The sequence below is a fragment of the Pipistrellus hanaki genome (assembly GCF_964339955.1).
Source record: "Pipistrellus hanaki genome assembly, chromosome: 3".
NCBI classification, from domain to species: domain Eukaryota; kingdom Metazoa; phylum Chordata; class Mammalia; order Chiroptera; family Vespertilionidae; genus Pipistrellus; species Pipistrellus hanaki.
In genome coordinates, this window is record NC_140505.1 from 23,987,723 (window position 1) to 24,013,042 (window position 25,320).

At 43.7% G+C, this 25,320-nt stretch overlaps 1 protein-coding gene and 1 pseudogene across 6 annotated transcripts in view; both read left to right on the plus strand.

Moving 5' to 3' along the window:
• The window catches only part of CSGALNACT1 (chondroitin sulfate N-acetylgalactosaminyltransferase 1), a 300,150-nt gene that overhangs the window by 130,646 nt on the left and 144,184 nt on the right, over positions 1-25,320 (plus strand). For 3 of the 5 annotated variants that reach the window (XM_084879843.1, XM_084879844.1, XM_084879842.1), the window contains exon 3: positions 8,381-8,478. The exons of 1 other annotated variant lie outside the window; for it this stretch is intronic. The gene's annotated coding sequence lies outside the window, so the exon portion shown is untranslated. Of the gene's footprint in view, positions 1-7,636; positions 8,016-8,380; positions 8,479-25,320 lie in introns of those variants that run through there. One more of the 5 variants, XM_084879846.1, reaches the window with a different exon arrangement.
• Positions 4,646-6,073, plus strand: LOC311618712 (keratin, type II cytoskeletal 8-like; annotated as a pseudogene). The gene has a single exon. The product of its transcript is annotated as a keratin, type II cytoskeletal 8-like (transcript).

The following is a 25,320-nucleotide window of genomic DNA, read 5'->3' on the forward strand; positions in this document are numbered from 1 at the left end:
CAGAACACCATAAACTGGGTAGCACAAACTTATTTCTCACAGTTCTGGAGACTGAAAGTCCAAGACCATGGTGTGAGCATGGCCGGATTCTGGCGAGAGCCCTCTTCGGGGTTGCAGACAGCTGACACATCTTTGTATCCTCATATGGTGAAAAAAGAACTAGCTAGCCCTCTGGCCTCTTCTTCGAAGGACACTAATCCCACTCATGGGGGCTCCACCCTCATGACAGAATTAGATCCTGAAGACCTTACCCTCCAAATATCATCACACTGGGTCTACCCTGTTTCCCCGAAAATAAGACAGTGTCTTATATTAATTTTTGCTCCCAATGATGCGCTAGATCTTATTTTCAGGGGATGTCTTATTTTTCCATGCGCTAGGTCTTATTTTCGGAGGATGTCTTATTTTCGGGGAAACATGGTAGAATTTCAACATATGAGTTTGGAGGGGACCCAGTTAGTCCACAACAGATGAACACACATCTTGTTCTGCACAGGATTCCTTGTAGCAGGTCTCTCTGAAACACTGTTCATGCCTCATTAGCATCTGTGATGATACCTAACATGTGTTGAGCAGCTGCAATATCTAACAGGAGCAGGGCTGGTTGGAAGAAATTATTGGGAGAGGGTATCTCATAAATGGAACAATTGCATGTGAGTATAACTATGACACTGCAGACGGTGTACTGGGAAACAGCTCTCTTTTATGGAGGTACATCAATTGTCTGTCTGTATCTTAACTGATTTAGGGAAACAATTGGGTTATTGGTCTCACAACCAATGGCAAACAGAGCAATTTAGTTTCTCTCCAAGAGACTAGATATTGCTCTGTTCTTCTCCAATCCAAATCAGACTGTCTGACAGCATATAATTTGTATCTCTATTTAGCAGGTGAGTCATTTCCTCCTTCATCATGTTAGTGGTTCCCGTGTTGATAATGTGCAGATGATTCAAAGAGGAAACTCACAGGAGCAACCTGCCCCCTCCCCCCGCATTGCCTAGCTTAGGAGGCACTGGATAAATCTTTGGAGTATAAGGAAAAATTATTTGATACTCTTAAAGATAACAAACCCATACATTTTAAAAGAGACTTCAGATAATTTAGTATAAGATAATTTTGTTCATAGTCTTGATAGCTCTGCTAAATAGTATCTGAGATTATCCCCATTCATCAGAGTAAGAAATTGAAGTGAAAAAAAGTAATAGTTACCTGCACTGGAAGGATTAGAAATAAGAAACAGATACCTTGCAGAAACCGGTTTGGCCCAGTGGATAGAGCATCTGCCTGTGGTCTGAAGGGTCCCGGGTTCGATTCCGGTCAAGGGCATGTACCTTGATTGCGAGCACATCCCCAGTGGAGGGTGTGCAGGAGGCAGCTGATCGATGTTTCTCTCTCATCAATGTTTGTAACTCTCTATCCCTCTACCTTTCTCTCTGTAAAAAATCAATAATATATATATATATATATATATATATATATATATATATATATATATATATATATATATTTTTTTTTTTAAAGAAAGAAAGAAACAGATACCTTCTCGTTTGGTCTGCTTCTGTAGACATGAGACCAGGTCACAGAGATCCTGTTTTTCATTTCACAGAATAATAGAGAACAACATTTTGGGGGAAGAGCTCATGGCTTTTAAAGTTAGTTGTGTCCTAAAACCTACTATTTTCAGTAACTTTATTTAATGTGGAAGGAACGTGATCAAGAATATAGTGACATGTGATTTGTAATGTGTAGCATCCAAGAGCATGTTCTTTCTGGAAACAAATTCTTGAGAAAGATAATTTTAGAAGTTGCTACACAGTTCCTGACCCTAACCCTGCTCTGTCTTCCAGTACCATAACAAAGAAGACACCATTGATTTATGCAAATAAAAGAACATTACCATCAAGATTTAAAAACACACATGCTATTATCTACATGTGCACAAAGAAAATCTCTCGAGGCAGGTTCATTTGGCAGACACATACTTAGTCTCTTAGTGCTTTTCATTTGTTATTTGAGGCACACTGATGATGAAAGGGCTTTTTAGTTTTCCCTTCTTACTTTTCACATTTCAGGAATCCATGTGTCTGACATATGGTTTAGATTAAATAAAGATTTAAAGATTTACACTTGTGAAGGTGAGGGAGCTTCGGAACTTACAAGGCACATGGATGGGTATTGTCACACCATTGGGCCAGTCGTGTTTTTGAAGTTCCTTGGAGATGAAAATGCTGGGGACTTTCCCTTATGCATTGCACAGTGAGTAAAGCCAGTTCCTAGACTGTTAAAATATCCTTGGTCTCAGTGACCTCATTTTCAACTGCTCTTTTCAATAGTTGGCTTTTGGTAGTCTTCTTTTAGCATGATGGAAAGCTGACTTATGTATGGAGCGCTGCTAGTAGATGTATGACGAACTCTGTTACTGTGGGGTGGGGCAGACTTCCTGGGACATTTCCAAAACCCAAGTATGTGATGTTTCCATGGACATTCTCCAAGTCACTCTCATGCACATCTTGCTTTCTCTTGTTACTATAACTAAAACTCACGGAACCATCACAGAAGCTCCTCTATAATCCTCACTCTCTCGAGAACACATTGGGCATCAGTTGACAGGAGAGGGGACGTCAGACCTGGATACAAGTATTTAGACCCAGGGAATATTACTGAGAACTATTTTTTTTTTTAATTGGACAAAGCAAGGTACTTTACTCTGTGTACCTTCAGTTGCTTTGCTGAAATTTGTTTTAATTTTTAGCACATTCTTGTTGTTTATTTTTTTGATACTCAGGAAGATTTTTCCAAGAGCGTGCTTTTGTCACTGTGATTTCTTATGAAGAATGAGGGATTCAGGACATTGGGGAGGGTCTTTGTGCCCATGGCCTTAGTGGCAGTCTCTGCCAGGTTACCACCTCAATGAAGCAAATACCTACCTCTGTTAGGGAATCTGAGGACTAGCACCTATAGATAAGGCAGTGTTGCATAATAGAGAAAGTAAAGGCTTGTTTTTCTTGTTCTTTTTAGAATTTAGGCTTATTTACTTACTAGAGGCCTGGTGCATGGATTTGTGCACTGGTGGGATCCCTCAGCCTGGCCTGTGCCTTCTCACAATCTGGGACCCCTTGGGGGATGTTGGACTGCCATTTTTGGCCTGATTTAGAGGCCTGAGAGAATCAGCCAAAACTGCAGTCCACATCCCCCAAGGGATGTAGTAGTGCACCCCAGGCGGCTGGGGAGGAGCCCGAGTTCCAGCACCATGCTGCTCCTGCTCATCCTGCCCCGTTGGACTGCTGGCTAGCACTGCTGCGGATGCAGGAGAGCCTCGAGCTGCCTCACCTGTGCTCACCAGCCATGAGCTCCGGTGCATCCACTGTGGGAGTGCACTGACCACCAGGGGGCAGCTCCTGCTTTGAGCGTCTGCCCCCTGGTGGTCAGTATGCATCATAGCAACTGGTCATTCAGTCACATAGGCTTTTATATAGATTTATTTATCTTTATTGTTGAAAGTATTACAGATGTCCCCCATTTTCCCCCCATTGACTCTCTCCACCCTATACCCGCCCTTCTCACACCTTCAACATGCTATTGTCTGTGTCCATGGGCTATGCATATATGCATATATGTTCCCCAGTTAATCTCTCCCCACCCTCCTTCCCTCTGAGATTCGTCAGTCTGTTCCATGCGTCTTTGTCTCTGGATCTATTTTGTTCATGAGCTTACATTAGACTCCATGTATGAGTGAAATCATGTGATACTTTTCTTTCTGTGACTGGTTTATTTAGCTCAGCATGATGCTCTCCAGGTCCCTCCATGCTGTCTCAAAGGGTAAGAGATCTTTCTTTGTTACAGCTGCATAGTATTCCATGGTATAAATGTACCACAGCTTTGTTATCCACTCATCTGTTGATGGGGAGCTTAGGTTTTGAAGTCAGAAAAGTCCCAGTTTTACCATATACTAGTTGGGAAGGTTTCCTAACACCTTTGAGCCTCACTTTCCCCATTTGTACAATGGGAATATTATGCATGTATCCATAGCATTGTTGTGGGGGCCAAATAAGTTCATGTGTAATGCAGCTGGCACAGTGTATGGAACATGCTAGGTGTGCAGTTGAGGTTTCATGGCGGATGTGTCCAGTTGAATACACCCACGTTTCCTTAGCGTGTGGTTCACCTTCAGCAATCCTCCCACAGTGATCTCCAAGGGAGTCTTGTCAGCGGCTCTGCCTTCCTGTCTTTTTCCTTTTCCATCTCTAGCTTGAATGACTACCTTCTTGGGGAACGTTATGTGTGCAACCTCTAAGGAGACAATGTACTACCCAGAGTCAAGGACCACAATTTAATAAGTTCGTTAGTAGGAAAAGAGGGAGGAGCTGAGCCATCCTGTAGCTCTTCACCTGCAGTTTGGCATTCCTAGGAGGCAGGATGAATGTAAACTACAGTGTGTAGATGAGAAACTAAACCTTTCTCTTCAAGTGTTTGGTGTGAGAAGAACAAATTAGATTATTAATCATCAGGTGGAGGTAAGAGCTAAAAGTCTACTTAGTCTCATTATTAAAACAAGAGTGGTTTGGACAAGCAACTTTTTGGCTTCTCGAATCTCTGTCTGGTTCAGCCTTCTCGCCTCCACTCCAGCCTCCACCATGTCCACAGGATGACCCAGAAGACCTACAAGGGGCCCACCTCTGGACGTGGGCCTTCAGCAGCCGCTCATACTCCAGTGGACAGGGCACTTGGATCAGCTCCTCAACTGTGCTTTTCCCACGTGGGCAGCAGCTACCGAGGTGGCCTGGGAACCAGCATGAGCCTGGCGGGGGTTACAGCGGGGCTGGGGGTATGAGGAGCATCACGGCTGTCCAAGTGAACCAGAGCCTGCTGAGCCCCCTGAAGCTGGAGGTGGACCCCAACATCCAGGTCGTGCACAACCAGAAGAAGGAGCACATCAAGATCCCCAACAACAAGCTTGCTTCCTTCATCAATAAGATGTGGAGCCTGGAGCAGCAGAATAAGATTCTGAAGACCAAATGGAACCTCCTGCAGCAGCAGAAAATGACTCGCAGTAACATGGACAACATGTTTGAGAGCCTCATCAACAACCTTCGGTCAGGAGAAACTGAGGCCAGAAGCAGGGTTTGGCAGCATACAGGGGCTGGTGGAGGACTTGAAGAATAAGTACGAGGAGCAGATCCACAAGCGCACAGAGATGGAGAATGAATTTGTCCTCATCAAGAAGGATGTGGTTGAAGCTTACATGAACAGGGTAGAGCTGGAGTCCCACCTGGAAGGGCTGACCGATGACATCAACTTCTACAGGCAGCTGTGTGAGGAGGAGGTTTGTGAACTGCAGTCCCAGACCTCCAACACATCTGTGAGCTGTCCATGGACAACCACCGCTCTCTGGACCTTGAGGGCATCATCGCCGGGGCCAAGGACCCATATGAGGACAACGCCAACCGCGCGCTGGGCTGAGGCTGAGACCAAGTACCATATCAAGTATGAGGAGCTGCAAGATGTTGGCTGGGATGCATGGGAATGACCTGCATTGCACAAAGACTCAGATTTCTGAGATGAACCAGAACATCAGCCGACTCCAGGCTGAGATCGAGGGCTCAAAGGCCAGAGGGCTTCCCTGGAGGCCGCCATCGCTGATGCTGAGCAGCGTGGGGAGCTGCCCATCAAGGATGCTCAGTCCAAGGTGGCTGAGCTGGAGGCTGCTCTGAGAAACACCACTCGGGACGTGGCCCAGCAGCTGTGTGAGTACCAGGAGCTTAGGAACGTCAAGCTGACCCTGGAGGTGGAGATGCCACCTACTGCAAGCTGCTGAGGCCGAGGAGAACCGGCTGGAATTGGGGATGCAGGACGTGAGTATCCACACCAAGACCACCAGCTGCTACTCAGGTGAGCTGATGACCCCCTCTATGGGAACCTCAACGATGGCCTGGGCTTCCAGGCCAATGTGGGCTCTGGCGGGAGCTCTGGCTGCTTCAGCAGCACCAACTCCTCCAAGACAATGGTTGTGAAGAAGATGTTGACCCGCAATGGGAAGCTGGTGTCTGAAAACTCTGATGTTCCTCCCAAGTGAATGATGACTGCGGGCCCTCCTGTCCTCCAAGCCTCGGGAAAGGAGCTGTGCCCCGAAGCTGTGGGCACAGGAAGTCCTGCCTGAGGCTCAGCCCTGGTCCTCCGCTCACCCTTGGGGTGGGGGGAGTTTATTGCCTGGGGCACTGCCTCTTTCCTGTGCCCCCAACTAAAAGCCAAATCAAGTGTTTCTCCCTCCTCCCCCAAATAAAGTCTCAACTGACTCTGCCAACCCTAGAAAGAAAGAAAGAAAAGCAGAAAGCAGAAAGAAAGAAAGAAAAAAAGGAAGGAAGGAAGGAAGGAAGGAAGGAAGGAAGGAAGGAAGGAAGGAAAGAAGGAAGGAAGGAAACAAAAACCAAGAGTGGGTTAGAATAATGGGGATTTCACCCTGCTTTTATTTAGATGGCAAAGAAAATGTATTAAGGATCCAGAAAGACCATGCTGGTGACTTAGCCTCCAAAGCTGCCCCCCCCCCGCACCCCCCCCCCCCCCTCCCTTGCATGCTAAAAGAGAAGAAAATTTAAGTGCCTGAGAATAAGACTATGAGATGGAAAGCCAAATTATAAACTCATTTCCACTCTTGGCCTGCAGGCTCCAGAGTAACATTTGTTGTCAGGGATGGAAAACAACTCAGATCCGGGTCCATGCGATTATTCCACTTGGGCATTGCTGCCTTTCTGCCAACTGCAATTCCATTTAGACATAGATTAATTAGCCAGGTGGGGAGGGAAGTGCACTCCGGGAGATCAAAGCCAGAAGGGGCTGGGCTGCCGCTGCAGCCTCTAGAGGGCGCTGCCAAGGAGGGCCGGAGAGAACCCACTGAACAGGAAACCCACTGATTGCAGTGTGTGGATACACATGGACTCCAAACCTCCATAGCGATGCATCTCTTCCTCCTGCTGACCTTGTTAATGTCCGTGCCCCAGGGAAAACCTTCAAACGGAGGTGAAGGAAGACATGCAATTGTGACAGATCAGCTTCAGCCTCCAGGAGGTGGTCCCCATGAAGAGGGGATGCAGGCCTGCGTGGGTCTCTCTCTTTGGGCACCTTTTTAATCCTTGCAGCAGAACGGGCACACATTTTTTTTCAAATAGGTAGCCCATAATTTTTTTACCATGTCCCAAAATAATTATTTCAATACAATGGCTTAGGAAATTGAAGAGTGATCATCTTTTCTAACTTTTTTTTTTTTATTATTGTACTTTTCGCTATAACTTGAAGTACAAAGACAGGTGAGATAAAATCTGAAAACTCTTGGGAAAGACCCGGCTCTGCGGTACCTAATTGAAGATAGCATTATTCACACACCGACCAGGAGGGCGGAGTCCCTTTCCCAGGACATCCCCTTTGCTTTTGCTTCCAGAGTGCCTGGCCTGCTATCTCCTTTCCATCTGTTTTTTTTTTTTTTTTAATCTTCCTGGACACATCTGTGTCCTCCAGTGGAATTCCTTCGAGGCAGGGCTGGTGTGGGAGCGCGTGGTTGTGGCTCGATCTCTCCTGCCTCCTTCTGCTGGGAGGACAGGCGGGCGTTGGGCCCAGGGCGGGAGGGCGGCGGGCGGGGCTGGGGCTGCTGCCCGCGGTCCCCGGGGGCCCTGCGGCGAGCACGCCCCCCAGCCCGGGGCTGCGCTGCGCTGCGCTGCGCTGAGCTGAGCTCCGCTGCTTCGGAGCTGCTGGGGCCGCCTTGGCTGCCGAGCAGCCGCGCTGCCGGCTGGTCCTGGGAATCTGGCTCTCCTGCCCCCCTCCGGATTCTTTCGAAACGTGTGATCCCTTCCCCTCCCTCGTGGAGAACTTCCAGGAGGATTTGCTATTTTTTTTTTAAATCATTGCACAACCATTAGACAACCTGGTGGCGCTGAGCGCGGTCCTTTCGGAGGCGGCAGCGCTCAGCTCCTGCCCCACCTGGCAGCTCTGGCCTCAGTGCCGCTCCGGCCCCAGCCGCCCATTAGGTAGGACTCAGCGCGGGCAGCGGGCACCTTTCTTTCTTTCTTTCTTTTTTTTCTTTGCTCTCTCTTTTTTCTTATGAGCCCTCCGCTTTGCTTTTACATACACTGCTTCATGGCTTTCACTATTTGTTAAACCTTGATTCTGTGATTTTTTTTTTTTTAAACAAATGTGTGTTTTTTTTGTACCCGTTGCCATTCTGATTTTGGGGGCAATACTTTAGATGCTTTGTATTTTAAATCGTAAGTGACTTAAGATGTTACCACCTACATTTAAGACATGGAAATCCACAGGGGCTACCCTCCTATTTCTTTTTCTTTATTTTATTTTATTTTATTATTTTATTTTCTTTATTTTTTGTGTATTTTAGAGTCCTTTCCGTGTCAAGTAGAGAAGCCGCAGTATTTTTTACCCAGTAGAGGAATGATGTAGTTCCATCCACAACCTTCTTTTCTTACATGCTTCCAGGTAAGTGAGTCTCTTAATCATAAATTACTCAAGAAATGAGCTTTGCCTGGTTTGATTGAACTCGGTATTCTGGCTATGTTTGAAATATGTTAATTTCATTTCACTCTCAATAGTTGGATTAATAGCAAGCTATTATTTTAAGATATGAAAACTGTTTCAAAGTAATGAAATTACTTGGCTGCTTTTGAGTCCTTTTATTCATTTTGTAAAGGCTTGTAATCTACATTTGACTTTACCAACTTCTTCAGAATTTCTCTCTTCCCAAAGTGGCAAATGACTTAAACCAATCATGTACTTAGAAGAACGGCAGGATTCTTAAAAACAAACAAACAACAAAACTGTTCGCTTGAATAGGAGCATTTGTTCTCCTTTTGGAACTTGTGACAGAATATTAAGTTTTCTCAAATATGTAGCCCCTAATTTTTGACCATGTCCCAAAATAATTATTTCAATAGAATGGCTTAGGAAATTGAAGAGTGATCACCCTTTCTAACTTATAACAACGAAGGGGTATACATTCTAGAACTCCGGGAGACTCGTCCCCCAATGGATTACATGGTTGGTGTTAGTGTGGGGACCGATGTAAATCTCTGGAACGTTGCTTTGGTTTGGGTCTTGTAACCAGTAATTTTGTGTTTCTCTGCAATAAGATAGTTTATTACATCTGGCAAAACTGAACTTTTTTTAAAAAAGGAACCTTGAGACATCATAGATGGTGAAATGCAGCAGTATGAATTGGGAAGTTATAAATATGACTCTTATCTTCAGCAGAGCAAACCTTCCTTGGTTTTCTTTAGAAATTAGTCAATAGACATCATAATGAAAATAGGTAAGCTGTGCCCAGCATGCACTTATCAGCAAGAAAACTCCCTTCGCTCTTCCTCTTCATTTAACACGATTCTGTGGAGGTTTTGTTCACGGTTTTGTATTTTTTTTTTTAGTTTTCACTTTCGTCACACTGGTTATATTCAAAAAGTGGAAGTCAAAACATTTGATTTTGTATTAATGAAGTGCTTTGTACTAAAACAATAGAATACGAGTTTAAAAGGGCTTGTGTCTGAATTGCCAAAAATAGAAAAATAAAAACAACCTTGGCCTGAGGTTAATAATACACGCAAAAATAACCAAAGAATAATTTTTTCACAAGTTCTTTTCTGAGCAGAAGGTCGAGAGGTTAAGAGGACTGAGTGATTTAGGGCCAACCTGTGGGGCATCTGGAATTGTTCTAATTTTAGGTTTCGTGACCTTTGATGTTTTTGTGAATGGCTTGGATGATGTAGAAGAGAACAATGTCATGAGAAGACAATGTAGACTATAATTATTAACACCCTGAGATAACTGTATGAAAGAACCAGAGTAAACGATTGAGGTCTACTTGGGCCAATGCAAAGTTATGGGATGTTTGTGCTTTAATATGAAGCTATTAGAGTAGCAAGACAGGAAGTGCTTGGCGTGGGGAGTGGGAAGTAACTGGGCAGGGCTGGACATCACAAGGTGGGTTTAGTGATGGTACAGAAATAGAATGTTACCGAGTCTCCACCGGGGCAGTCTTAGCTTGGGAGAGTCAGTTTTCCAGGAGTTGCTCCTATTGACTCAGTCTTTTATAGACTCAGAGTGTGGACCTTCAGCAGACCTGCAAGAAACAAACGATACATTGGGAAAAGTGTCAGGGTTGTTTCTCCCTCCGGTGGGCAGAAAATCCATACCAAATGCATGGAGGTCATGGAATGCAATCAAGGACAGGCTTGATTGGGAAACGGAATTTTTGGACTGGAACCCGGATTATTTGTCCGCCGGAATCGAAGAATGAATCCAGGGACAGAGGGTAGTATAGCTAAGGTGGAGATTGATCGAAGAACAAGTACAGACTTCAATGTGGGGAGAGGGAAAGAGTCCCAGAGAATGGACTCCCCAAATAGGGAGGGGGAGGGGGTGGGGGAAGGTCCCACTGAGTGAGTTCCTTTTCCCTGTGGTTTATGAAGTCTGCAGATTCTGGTGGCTTGATATTTCCTCTGATTGGTCACTATTCCCTTAGACTGGTTACTATAGTAACTCCTGGGCTCAAAGGTTGAACATCACTTGAGACCTGTGAGGTTCCCATCCACCCCTTCCTTATTGTTTTCCTATTCCCTTTGGGTTTTCTTCTTCTGGATGAAGGGCTTCCTTTTTATTTTGTAAATATAGACCTTTTGCTGCTCCCAGCTCCCTCTTCTATGGAAATGTACCTGTTGCAGCTTTTCAGCTTTTCTATTCTATGGAAATATACCTTCTGCTGCTCTGCAGCCCTGTGCTTTCCTTTATGGTCCCCTTAATTTCCCAAATTTCCTAAACCTGTCCTATTTTATCCCCCAAATTCCTGTTTCAATTGTTTGATCCAAATATTTAATAACATGAGGCCATAAAAAGTTTGCAATACATACATCAAGCATGTCACACTTGTGGCCCACAATGAATATTTTTGCGGCCCAGCTAATATAACAGTATGTAAGAATCGTTTTAATAAAAATTTCGTCACTTGATTTTACAATATTCTGTTATACATAATTATTAATAATGAACTACAACGTTCACTGTTGACTGATTACAATAATCGTGTTGCATTCATTTCCCTTAACTCTCCTTACTGGTAAGTACATCATTTCTCTCCACTAATACTAGCAGTGAATATTTTAGCAGCCAATTACCATGTCACTAGTCTTAGACTGACTTGTTTGGTGTGCACAACAGGAAATATTTCACTTTTGGAGAACAAGAAAAGTAGGTTTATTTGTGTTACCCTTATTAATTTGTGTAGTTATTCAGTGTCTGGTAAGTTAATGTTGAAGAAAAAATATTAATTTTTATTAAAATGTTCTATTATTTTATGTTAACGATTACATTTATTTCAGCCCTTTGTATTCAGCATGTCTCTATCGAAATAAACCTATGTTTCTATGAAAATTGAAGCTTTTGTTTTTTTGCGGCCCATAAACTTAAAGGTTGTTTATTTGGCCCATGTTAGCCTTTGAGTTTGACATGCTTGACGTATGTCCTTGTGTCCTATACATGTTCAACCATGGTTCCTTCTCAGTGAATTGCTTCTCATCATGTTTTTACCCCATTTTGTTGGTGTATTTCTTAAAAAAAAAAATATATATATATATATATATATATATATATATATATATATATACACACACACACACACACACACTGTGTGTGTGTGTGTGTGTGTGTGTGTGTGTGTGTGTGTATTTATTTATTTATTTTAGAGAGGAAGAGAGAGGAACAGATAGAAACATCAGTGGTGAAAGAGAATCATTTATTGGTTGTCTCCTGCACACCCCCTACCAGGGATCGAGCACGTAACCTGGACATGGAACCCTGACTTCCTGGTTCATAGGTTGATGCTTACCACTGAGCCACACTGGTGGGGCATGTTGGTGTTTTGTCTCTCTCTATCCTGAAATCCATCCACATTTCCACGCATCCTTAATTCCGGTCCTTCTGTCAAGGTTGTTTTGCAACCTGTGCTCCTAATCACACCCTTTCACGTGTCCCACCTTCCATCTCTCTCTCTCTTGCCTGTCCCTCCTCCACTAATTGTGACTGCTGGAAGCAGTGTTGGTCATCAAACTCTTTTTTTCTACCTGGAATACTTTCTTCCTTCCCATCCTCCCACCCCCACCCTGAGGAACTTTTATTCATCCTTCAGCAGCCATCTGTGGAGCATTCCTGTACAGGTATCTCAACACTTAGAACAATGGCCGCCAACTCGTGGTGGCGCAGACCACTGATCCATGAGGTCTGAAAGGTTGGCGATCACTGACTTAGAAAAAGCTCCTGGCGCCTATGAGCCACTGAAGAAAGGAATGAATGGGTGTCAGGGTGAGTGAGTGACCGGAGAAGTGAACAAAGGTATGTCCCGGACCTGAAGGTGCCTCCTTTTATTCCGTTAACCCCTTCCACATCCTTCTATACTAGCATGTGTCATTGCATTATCATCGCTGTTTGCAGGATGGTCTCTTGGACTCAGACCTGAGCAGGGCACAGATCTTGGTCTTCTCATTTTCATGGTCTAGTTCAGTGGTCGGCAAGCCACGGCTTGGAGCCACATGCGGGCGGCTCTTTGGCCCCTTGAGTGTGGCTCTTCCACAAAATACCATGGCCTGGGAGAGTCTGTTTTGAAGAAGTGGCATTAGAAGAAGTTTAAGTTTAAAAAAATGTGGCTCTCAAAAGAAATTTCAATCATCATATGTTGATATTTGTCTCTGTTGACTAATGAGTTTGCCTACCACTGGTCTAATTAGTTCCTGTGTAGTTCCTGGGGAATAGAAACTCTGTAGACAGTAACCTTATAGGTTTTCGCAGTTCTGTGAGCTCCTCTTATATAACTACCAGATAAAATGAAACAGTAGTAGATTCAATATTTTTTGGAACGAAGCAGGTGTTGTAAGTAAATACTAATTCAAAACTATACTGTATAATAGTAAATTGGCAAGTTGCTCGTATTTGAAAAGGTAGAGACTTGAGTAGATCACTTTGTGTTTGATAAAGTGGCTTTCTTTTGGACATGTATCTTACCTAATAAAGAGATAATATGCAAATTAACCATCACGCTCTCACAGATGGTGCCTACAGCAGAGGTGGGGTTTCCGTAACACAATATGGCTGCACCCACAGTGGAGGCCAAGATCCCATAATAAGCCTTAACGAGCAATCAGCAGGGACCTGAGGCTGCGTGGAGCCAAGCTCGGGCAGGGGACCTTGGGCCATGCACCTTGCCTGGCGGGGCTTGACAGGGGACCTCAAGGCACACCCCTGCCCCGGTACTGGGCTGGGGGACCTGAGGCTGCACCCCCCCACCTGGCGGGGCTTGACTGGGATGGAGCTGGCTGGGTTTGGATCCCTCCCAATGGGTGTGGGTCTGGCTGGGTCTGGGTCTCACGCGATTTGAGGCATGTGTGGGTGAACGGGAACTTGACTCTGGGTCCTGCAGCGCGCCCCGGATTCTGACAGGAGGAAGATTTTCATATACATTTTACTAACTTTCTTTCATCTCTGACACTTCTATTATAGAGAAAGGGCAAATAGCAATATTAAAATATTCCTCTAATTTCCTTTTAATGTGCATGAATTTCATGCACGGGGCCACTAGTTTCCATATAATGGAATGTGTGACATCAGGTTTGTGAGCTTTTAATGAATTTCAGCTTTTGCTGCTAAGCATTTAATGTGCACCTCTGAGTCATAATTTGTTTCTAGCTACTCCAGCCAAGGGCCAGGAGATTCATATTGGCACCAGAATGGGTATCCAGCGATGCCTGACTTCTGGTGGATTTTCATTTATTCCTAATGATTGACACTTAATTAGGCCTTGTGTTTTTTTTTATTTTCTGTTAATTTGAGGCCCTGCATATTGAGACCCCCTTTTCATCAAGTTAGTATCTCGCCTCTGAGGCTGTGCTTCACCCTCTCATGTCCATGTCTTATTCTGCTGTCCCATCTTGGCAGTGCCTCTCCTTCCTGTGTGTCCTCTTGACTGTTCCTTCTCTAGGACTCGGCTCTGGGAAGCCTTTCTAGAGCCTTGGCCTGGGATGGGGCTGGGCCATTGTGTCCCTCTTGCACCCATTTTCCCTGTTACTTCGTTGTTTATCTGTTAGATATCTGTCCCTTGGCCATTGCTGCCCTCAAAGGAGGCACTGTCTCTGCATGGTCAGCATATAACATACGTTTGTTCATATTCATATTGGTATTTGAAAGCCCTCATCAGAGCCTAGCAGTGTCAGTATTTTAACTTGCTGGGTGCTTGCTTCACAGTGTACCCTTCTTTCCTCTACCTTCTTTCTTTCTAACATTTGTATTTTCTGTGCTGCCATGGAGGGGAGGGAGTTGAACCCAGGTGGCCTGGCTCCAGCCCCAGTGCCTGCTTACTTAAATAAATTGTCTAAAAAGTAAGTCAAAGAAGGCTGGAAGCAAACCAGATTTCCATCGATAAATGAGTGGATAGAGAAATGCAGTGTGTGCATACAATGAAATAGTATTCCACCTTAAACAGGAAGGATATTCTGACACATGCTACAACGTAGATGAATCTTGAGGTCATTTTGCTAAGTGAAAGAAGCCAGTCACAAAAGGACTTGATTCCACTTATATGAGGTGGTAGTCAGAAATCTTAAAGACACAGAAGAATGGTGGTTGCCAGAGGCTGAGGGGAGGATGGAGTGTTGTTTAGTTGGTAAAGACTTTTAGTTTTTGCAAGATGAAAACTTATGGAGATTGGTGGCACAACAGTGTGAATGTACTTAACACTATTGAGCCGTATATTGAAGAATTGTTGAGATGGTAAATCTTATGTTGTGTGTATTTTACCATAGTTAAAAATAAGGTAAGTTAAAGACATTACTTTACAAAATATAATTAATCTTTTTGTCAACTAATGATTATTGGTGTCAATTCAACAGCAGCAGGTATCCCCAATTGGGGGTGCAGTGAAGAAGGAAACTTTTTTCGGTGTAAACAGCTCAGTTGTGATACAGCTTGGCTGTGAGGCAGGCCTGGGGCTAGGTGGCCAGGGCCAGGCCCCTCTCTGGTTAGATTGCTCTTCTCTGTACTGGTCTGCTCTGTTCTGCTGAGACATTCTCCCGTGTTTCAGCTCAGCCAGGGAGACTAAGTCTTCATTCTTAGGTGGGAAGGGAAAGTGTGCTCTCAGAGCCAGAAGGGAGCTGGCTTATATGCCCAGAAGTCCCACCCCTGGTCCCTTATTGATCTGTCCTCATGCAAACAAGGACTCCAAATCCTCACAACTTGATTGGTTCAGAAGGCACTGTCTTGATTGTTCATATTAGATTTGTTCTGGTTGGTTGAGCTGAGCAGTTCTGATTGGATGGGGGATGTCTCAGTCCTATTGGTTGAAATAGAATGTCAGGAACTCCTTTCTAAGTTTGAAATAGGATCCAAAACAGTGCGGGCAGGCAGTTCAGTGCAGGGGCTGGTACTTCAGTGCGGCCTTCTCCATGAAGTGCAGTCTGCATGAGAGGCCCCTGTGTGGAAATGGCTATGAGGCTTTTTTTTTTTTTTTTTTTTTAATTGATTCCAATTAGCCACTAGGAGTCCTTCTTAGTAGGTGTCTTTTTTTTTTTCTTAAGGCTCACACTTAAATAAATAAATCAATCAAAAGGGATTTATTTTGTTTGGAGACTTTTCTTTCCTTGAGCTTTATTTTTCATTTGCTCAAATTTTAAAAAATCATTTTTTAATTTTAAAGTATATTATGTAATAAAACAAACTGTGTTTACATTGATAAGATCTTTGAAATTTAATTTTAGACCTTGTTATTTCTTTTCTTAATTTGCTTATATTTGCAGTTAAAATCTGATTCAACATTACCCACTTCCTCACTTGTTTTTCTTCAACAAATAGGATCTTATTGCTCATCCAGAAATGCTTGTATGACACTTAAAAATTTATTTTTATGATTAAGAGCAGAAATGTTTGGTCTGACGCAGCGAGAGGGCATGACAAACTCCAGGCTTTGATTTGACTGTTCTAAAAGAGCCAGCTATTTTTCTTTTTCTTTCTTTCTTTTTTTTTCATCACACTAATGGACCTTTCATGTGGAAAATCATGACTCTAAAACTGTAAATTACACTCTGGTGCTTGAAAGAGCACCATTTCAAAATGTTTAGCTGACACTTAGGAGGCAGTTCTCTGTTCACAGAAAGGCCCTGACCCGCTATGTAATAGCTTTCCTGAAGAACTGAGAGCGAACCTTGAATCCGGACCGCCTAGGCTTGTGTAGAAGGGGAAGGCAAGGAGCTGATGGGGCTGTGTGTGCGAGGGTTGGGGGGCAGAGGGGATGAAAATCAGAGATGGAGGGTGGACAAACGAAATAATTTTAACCTTTTGGAAACTTGCAGCTCAATTGTTACTTAGATTTTCATAGCATTACAAACATGATCATATGGTCAAGGTCACCAGAAAAAAACATTCAACCCAAGTTGATGTTTTAATATTTTTCCTGAAGTTCTTTAAACAGGTAGTTAAGAATATTAATGGTAGTTAAGAATATTAACGTTTACATGTAAATATTTTAATAAAGAGTTGCATATTTTCGCCGGTTGGAGTGGCTCTGTTGGCTGAGTATTGTCGGGTGCACCAAAAGGTTTCTGGTTCTATTCCAGTCAAGGCACATACCTAGGTTACGGGTTTGATCCCCATTTGGGGTACGAAAGGAAGGCAACCAACTGATACTTCTCTCTCACATCTCTCCCTCTTCTCTCTTTTCCTCTCTCTAAGCATGAAAAGAGAGTTGCATATTTTCAATTCAAGAAACATATATTGAGACTAACTATGTGTTAGGATTTGAATATACTTTGTGGTTACCAAGTGCCAGTTCTTGGATTGGAATCCAGTCTCTGGTGAAGGTGTCAGTCATCTGCAGAGAAAGGAGGAAAATACAGTGAAGTTTTCAAAGAGGTAATGTTCACTTTAAAGGAATAACCTTTACTTTGAAGTTCTGGTGTGTTTTTTTTTCTTATGTATTAAAATTTGAAATACCTATTTAAAAACTATAATGGTAGTTATATTTAAAAGTCTATTTGTTGGCAAATTAAAGTGTTGGATATAATTTAATAGGATTCTTGGTTCCAAGAAACAGAAATCAACCAGACTCACTTACACAGGAAGACAATCTATTGGGAGAATTTCCCAGAGAATGGATAGGAGAACCAGGACCTCATATACAGTATAAATAAACACTGGCAGCCAGGACTGCTTATACCTTTAAATATGTTTTCTACGTTTTTAATATGTGCCAATAGCCCACTTTGTCCCAAGCCTGTGAGATATAACCAAGAAGTAGAAGTCTTGATAGGGGGAGAAAAGAGATTAAATGAAAAGTTGATTAAGGACCATCACACAATTTATGACATGTGACTTTTATAATAATTTATTGCAACAAAGCAAAATAAAACACTTACCTATAGCCTTGTCCTAATTTGGGTTCTGACCTACAGTTGGAGTGAGAACTGTACTTGGGTGTAGATTACTGATTACATATGGGCTGGTTGAATGGAGCTTCCTGAAGTTTTGATAAGGAAGGTGATAAAATGGCAAAGGATTTAAGTCTTCAGTTTATTTCAAACAGTATTTTTCTTCTAACCTCTTTTTTAGTCTATACCTTCCCCCTCAAGGAAGGTCTCAAAATTTTCCCCAAGTAAAATCAGGGAGAAAGTTGAGACAAAAAAGTAGATGAATGAAAGAAGATAACTGAAAATGTTTAAAAATAGTTTTTTTTGTTTTTTTTTGTTTTTTTTTACTGATTTCAGAAAGGAAGGGAGAGTGATAGAGAGATAGAAACATCAATGATGAGAGAGAATCATTGACTGGCTGCCTCCTGCATGCCCCCTACTGGAGGGGATCAAGCCCACAACCCAGGCATGTGCCTTTGGCCGGAATCAACTTGGGACCCTTTAGCCCACAGGCCCACACTCTATCCACTGAGCCAAACTGGCTAGGGGCAAGAAGATAACTGGATTTGAGGAAGAGTCAAAAGTGCATCAGGAAAGTAGCTTCTTGGTTACCCTATTTGCTACACTTCTAATTTCCAGTTACCCATTGTCTTATTTTGGTTTGGGGAACAAAATCAAAAGTGCACAACCACCAACCTGATATTTGTATTCAACGTGCTAGGTGTATTCAGGTAGTTTAATTCCCTTTGAAGCAGAGTCAAGGTGATAGCTAGACATCCCCTTTTTACTGAATTTCTTAAGTTAGGAGTGCACATGGCTATTGAGCAGTTTGGTGGTGGGGCCATTCTTGAGTGTTTCTGGAGGAGAGAAACCTTAGTAGTAGCAACATGAGTCCGTACAAATTACTTGTCCCCTCTGCCCTTCCTTTTCTGCTTCTGGAAAATGGAATGAATGGTATTTTTTAGAGTTAAGGATTGAGATTAATGTTTATAATACGTACTATGTGCCATGTGAAGTACGTGGCACATAGTAGGTATGAAATAAATTCTTATCAACATTAGCATTATATGCATTTTCACATTCAGAAATGGGGGGGGGGATCTCTGTTCATTGGTTCTTCCCTTTTCCTTTCCTTTCTTACGTAATTGAGATAATTCATTTGTTTGTTGGTTCATTAATTAGTTAATTGGATATCCACCATGAGTCAGCCATTGCAAGGTGCGGGAGATTCCGGGAGGAGGGAGACATACTTGTTCTCACGGAGCGCATGGAGCGGTCCATGGGCTGCTGCAGCTGAGTGCTCTGGGAGGCAGATCCCTCCATATTTGAACCCTCCACACAGGTGGCAGCGACCAACGTGGCGTGGGGAGCGGGGACCTGGTGGTGCTGGCCCTTCCGCAGGGCCCCTGTGGCTGTTGCTGCCGCTGTGACTGCTCAGAGAGGTGGCCCGGGAGCTGTTCTCTTTCCAAATTGCTGCTCTTTGAAAAAGAAACTCCCCTATTTCCACCGTCTTTTGGAGCTTGACCAAAATGTTTAGGTCAGAGGTTTAACGTTCTCAGTTCATGATGCCATTAGTGTCTCATTAATGTTTCTAACACTAATAGAAATGGCTAACCGTGTTTTGTTTTTGTTTTTCATTAATTAGTTAGGTCCACTAGTTTATGCATATGTCTTAACAACTTAGTAGCTGTTTGGGGGAAAAATACAATAAATTGAAAAAATAATAATTGGCTCTCATTCATAAGTCCAATTACTTAATAACGGGATGTGTGCATCTCTTGGGCACCGCACAGCTTCTAAACCGTTGGAATCAGATTACAAACTGCCGCTTCGTTTTGTGCAGCAGTTGCTTTTTATCACAGTGACTGCTGCAATGTAGTTTCGCAAAGCGGTCATATCATCAGAAGGAACGTAGCTCACTCTAATGTGGAAATGTGAACTACCTTGAGCTAGGAGTTTGCATGATGTCCAACAGGTGTCTAGTAACACAGTGCTTTGCTTAGAAACTTAAACTATTCTGAAGCACACTGAGTTAGTTCTCTTTGGTGCCCTGGGGTGCCTCAGTGCACAGTTTGAGAACCATCAATTTAGGGATAAGAATCTTTCTGGAGATGTTTTATAATCTTTCTATAGCCATCCGCCACCTGAATATATGCCTTAAGGGCAGGTTAGAGGTTAAATAATTGTAAGGAGCCAGATTTTAATTTCGCCACACACGGACAGGAGGCAGGGATGATATTTCAACCTAATTGGCTGAAGATGCAAAATCCTCCTTTCATTTATGATACATATCAGGGAAAGGTCTGATTTTCACTGCTCAGCCAGCCAGCATTGCACCCTCTTACCAGAGAATCAAAAGATTAGCTGTGTAACTACACTGCTTACTTGATAAGATGTTTTTACTTATAAGGTTTTTGCTTGGCTCCCGTATTATTCTCCCCACAGCTGCTTATAATTCCGTGGAGTGAGAATTTGCTTGTAAAATATTTCAGCATTATCCCCTTCGGGCTTTGGAAGAAAACCAGGGCTATAATAAGGTTTATATCTTTGTGTAACAAGATACAATAGCTGTGCAAATGAGCTAGATCTTAGTAGACATTAGATCTAGGTGACATAATAATTTTATTTTATTTTTGTGAGCTTCAGCTGTGAAAAGACTTTCCTGATAGGAATTAGGAGATGTTTTAAAAATCGAGCTAGTCTTGGAACAATAACTAGAGGTGACCTGCTCTACCCAGTCCGAGGATTTCAGAGTAGAGGATCTTGGCAGACAGCTTTCCCATCAGAGGCACCTTCGCGATCTTACCCGGCCTATTTTCAAATGAATGGAAATCAGGGAGTATGGCACTCTAGATAATCCTTAAAAGAATGGACTGGCATGGTGTCCTGAAAAGGGCCCCAAACTGGGTGTAGCAGATCTTGGTCCTGCTCCCAGCTCAGCTCTCACAAGCTCGGTGACCTGGGCCAGGCTTGTCCTGTGACGTGCAGGATGCTCAGCATTCCTGGGCCTACTCAGCCATCATGTCAGCCAGAAGGTTGCGTTCTCTCCCCCTCCCCCACTATATTTCCAAACATCCTAGACTACTGTGCTTGAATTGGACTCGAATCCAGTCCTCATTTAACAGATGTAGAAATTAAGGCTCAGATTAATTAGTAAAGGGCCCATCTACGGTCAGACATACAAGCACAGCTAGCCTGCCTGCCTGGAATTCATGCCATGCACAGAGCTGCCAAAGACATTTCTTTCAGCTCTTAACAATTCAGAATTTGGGGGAACCAAGGGGCGATTGGGTTTATAATCACGAGTAAACCTTGAAAGAAAATGGAAATGGACAAAAATCCAGGTAACTTCCTAAAAATGTAGATTTCTAGATCTAGAATAAAAGCTGCATTGATGGCAGCTTTTAAAAAATATATATATATATATATTATTGATTTTTTACAGAGAGGAAGGGAGAGGGATAGAGAGCCAGAAACATCGATGAGAGAGAAACATCGACCAGCTGCCTCCTGTACACCCCCTCACTGGGGATGTGCCCACAACCAATGTACATGTCCTTGACAGGAATCAAACCTGGGACCTTTCAGTCCGCAGGCCGATGCTGTATCCACTGAGCCAAACCGGTTTCAGAAGATGGCAGCTTTTTAAATCTCTTGTTTATGGCTGTTTCCAACACCTAGAATACTGCCAGGTGCAGAGGAGACACTCAGCAAATTTGTTGATTGCCTGGGTGCACTCTAATTTATGGGTAATATTTACACTTAAGTGATTAGTATTCCCGGAAGAGTATATGTTACTGGATTCTTCCGAAGTTTGCTTAGCTGAACTTCATTTCATGTTGCTCAGAACCAAATAATGACCTACAGGAAAAATAGTGTCTGTGATGGAATTCTCATTGGCTAGAATATGATATTGAGGGTGGTATTATGATATTAATATCGTTGTCATCACCCTGCATGTGGCATTTTTGTTGTTGTTGTTGTTATGTATTTGAAATGCTGGTCACAAAAGAGAGTATGTAATTGATCATGTCTGTTGCTTGTGTTGAGAGGTTACATTTCTGATTCCCAAGGTGGGAAAATCAGAGAAGAAAGGCAGGCCTTTGATTGATAACTGGCATTACCTGACCCAAAGTTGGAAGGCATCTCTCTCTTAAGGATCTCTCTTGCAATGCAGAGGCATTTATGCCCTTAGCACCAGCTCCTAGGATCACAGCACATGGGGCTTCTGTTGCATCATCTTTACAGGAGGAGGTTTACTGAAATGTGAATGCCCTTGGCAACTTTATTCCACGAAATTGGGTGATGTGTATACACAGTCTTCTTCTCACTCACAACTTTGTAGATTTTATTTTTTCTTGTGTTCAGACCAAGATGGAGAAGGAGTGAGTGGTTTAGAGTAGCATCCCAGGTGGGGAGACGTGGGAAACAGGAACCTCATCACTCGATTCCAAACTCATCTCCAAGTGCAGTCAATTTTCAACCATTGCACCTCCTTGCACTCCAGCCCTGAGGGTGGCAAGGCAAACGAGGTTTGAAATGAATTTTTTTCAATACACTGTCCTTTCAGGAAACCTCTAGAGACAGTTAATGGATCCAAAGTGTTTTCCAGAGATGGTAAGTGCTATGGATGCTTTCAAAGCGAGGTTTTGGCAATCAGACACATTTGGAAAAGGTCCTCTACCTTGTAGGGTACAAGGCACCTTGGCCTAATAAAGGTCTGGGAGTTTTAAAATAAAGACACTTGCTGGTTGAACCTCACAGTTCCCAGCTTTCTTCTTCGAAGGCTCCTTTATGCCATGTCTTTGCCCCTTTAAGAGCAATGTGCCACCAAGCGGCCTTTGAAAATACCACCCATAATCCAAAACCCGATTCTGAGTTTGCTTTGCACCCCACTCGTGGTCCTAGACTCTGTCAGTGTTTCTCAACCTTTGATTTGCAGCTTTTAGAAAATGCACATTTCCCAGCCCGTCCCCCGAATTTCTGATTCTGTGTGTCTGGGCCGGTGCCAAGTTGTCACCATTTTTGAGAAGCTCTGTACATGGTCTTTCTGTTTCTAGAGGTTGAAAACCACTCTATCTGGAAAAGGTCTACGTTTCATTTCTTTTCTCTAAGGCTGCAGCAGGTGTGTCCACCTCCTAATTCTTTTTGATGTTGAGCATGCTTCCTAAAGGGGCTTGGTTTCCTGTTGAAAGAATACTCATAGCTGAAACTGGTTTGGCTCAGTGGATTGAGCATCCGTCTGTGGACTGAAAGGTCCCAGGTTCGATTCCTGTCAAGGGCTTGTACCTCAGTTGTGGGCACATCCCCAGTAGGGGTGTGCAAGAGGCAGCTGATCGATGATTCTCTCTCATTGATGTTTCTAACTCTCTATCCCTCTCTCTTCCTCTCTGTAAAAAAATCTATTAAAAAATATTTTTTAAAAATCCTTAAAAAAAAGAAAGAACACTGATGTGACGTGATGGCTCAGCCTCTGGGCCTCTCCCGGAGGGCATGCCTGGGCCTGGCACCTCTCCTTTGCAGGCGTGGTCCCGGATGTTGCTGGAAGGGCATACATGGTAACAAGAGGACCGCTGTCAGGGTCCTGTTCCCGAGCCCCTCACGTGGGTGCTACTGGGACCGGGAGCTCTGCTCGGTCAGGAAGCGAGGATTTGGTAACATGGTGTTGACCTGATGTTCCCTTGGAGAAAGGTTCTCTGTTACGGTTCTTCCCATCTTATATCTCATGGCCCAGCGTCTTCCAGAATCTCTGCTCCTCCTCAGCAGCCCGTGAGAAACCAGGCAGGAAATAGCTCAGTAAGATTAGTGGTTTGAGAGTAACCACCCCGGGAATTAACAAAGGGATAGAGAAGTGGCGTGGTGCAGCCACAGGCCGCTCGGGTGGATTTCTCTAAGAAAGGGCCCAGGTGGGAACGCAGGGCACGGATACGGAGTCAGAGTCCACCCAGCCTACCCAAGCCGCAAAGGCTGGGTGACAGCTTGTGGGAAAGGCCCCGCCAGCTACATGTGTCATCGGAAGCAGGAAAAGCAAGCTTGTCTGCGTGTGGTTGATGAGGTGCCTCGATGAGGATCATTTTTGCTTTTCCTTCTTCATTTCCATGTGCTCATTAGTCTTGCCGCAAAAATTGCAACACTAGTTCCTCTAACGGAAAGCAGCCCCTTCCTGTTCACTTAGGGTTGGAGGAGAGACCAGGGGCGGCCTGCTTTCTCTCTGGGGCGCTCTGAGTGACTCGCCTAAGTGTGGGCCAGAGGAAAACTCCTGGGAACCAAATTCTGCAGAGTGTTCCAAGCACGATGTAATTTGCTTTACATGTATAATTCCCTTATTTATTCCCTAGAACAGCCCCTGGAGCTATTCCTTATTAGTTCTTTAAATAAAGATGAGACATGGCGGCTCGGAGAGAGAAGTTGTCCAGTGGTACCCAGAGAGAGAGTGATGGGGCCGGAATTCAAATGTAAACCCACTTTTAAGTCTGCTGAAGTCCACACTGATGCTCCCCCGGCCCATCGTGCTGTCTGGTGCTGGTGGTACACATGGTAGGGGTGCCATCATTCTTGCGTCTGAGTATCTTCTCTGCAGTTGAGCAGGCTAACAGGCTCTTAATAAAAAAAATAAATAAAGAGAGGGCTTACAGTGCTTTATTGCTTATTCTCTAGTGCTACAGCCCTGAGCCGAAAATGCTTTCTGTGACCAGCCATTCTGGGACAGACTCTGAAAGAAAAGAATATGGTTGCGGAGGATTAGTTTATTTTTCTCTGCAGAGTCTATTTAGGCTACGCGTCTTTTGATTTTGTAAATAAGCATTTGGTTTTTGAATAAGCAGTTAATCGTGCTCACTAGCAGCGGGTCTCGCGTCTAGAATTTAGCGGCATTAGCTAGAACTTTATAATGGCATAAACATTTTCCTGGAGGAAATGGAATATCACCAGGTGATGTAAAGCGAACATTAGCAAAATAAACATTAATCCAACGTTAACTGTTAGCTTAAGCTTTCTCTTAATTCAAAATCCAAGCTAAGCCTTGCTCTATTAAAAAAAAAAATACTTTATTACTGCTCGGTTTGAAATGCTAATGGGAAAATCACCATAGACTTGCAAAAGTGCAGTATGAGTAATATTAACTGTCCCCATAATTTAATTACAGAATACCAAATACTGTTGCCCGGGAGGCACATGACTGGAAGCTTCCAGGTTTAAGGATCACAGATTTCTCAAATATTAGCTCTGGCTGGTGATCATTTAGTGTGACTCTTACGTTCTACAGGTGAAAAATGTGTAGAGGTGAGAGACCGCTCCAGAGTCCCAAGGCTGGCGTCGCCTTAGGGAGTGTTGCCTTTAACTGGAGTTCTATTTATATATACATTATTGATTTTGTACAGAGAGGAAGGGAGAGAGATAGAGAGTTAGAAACATCGATGAGAGAGAGTCATTGATCAGCTGCCTCTTGCACACCCCCTGCTGGGGATATGCCCGCAACCAACCATGCCCTTGACCGGAATCGAACCCGGGACCCTTCAGTCCCCAAGCCAACGCTCTATCCATTGAGCCAAACCGGCTTCGGCTAACTGGAGTATTTTTAAGAAACACTTCAGCCAAGGCTATTCATGTAGCAGACTATTGGGCTTGGCCCACTTTGTACTTCTAATGTGTCATTCAGTCATAACTGAGTGACATAAACACACCCCAACGCTGCAGACTGCATAGCACATGTGTCAAACACAAGGCCCGCGGGCCAAATCCAGCCCGCCAGGCCTTGCAATGTGGCCCGCACCGCGCTGTCATCACTGCACTCCGCTGTCAGTTTATGACATTGTCAGTTTATGACTGTTCAGTAAACCATTCGGCCCGCGATTTAGGCTGGATTTTAGATTTTGGCCCCTTCTCTGATTGA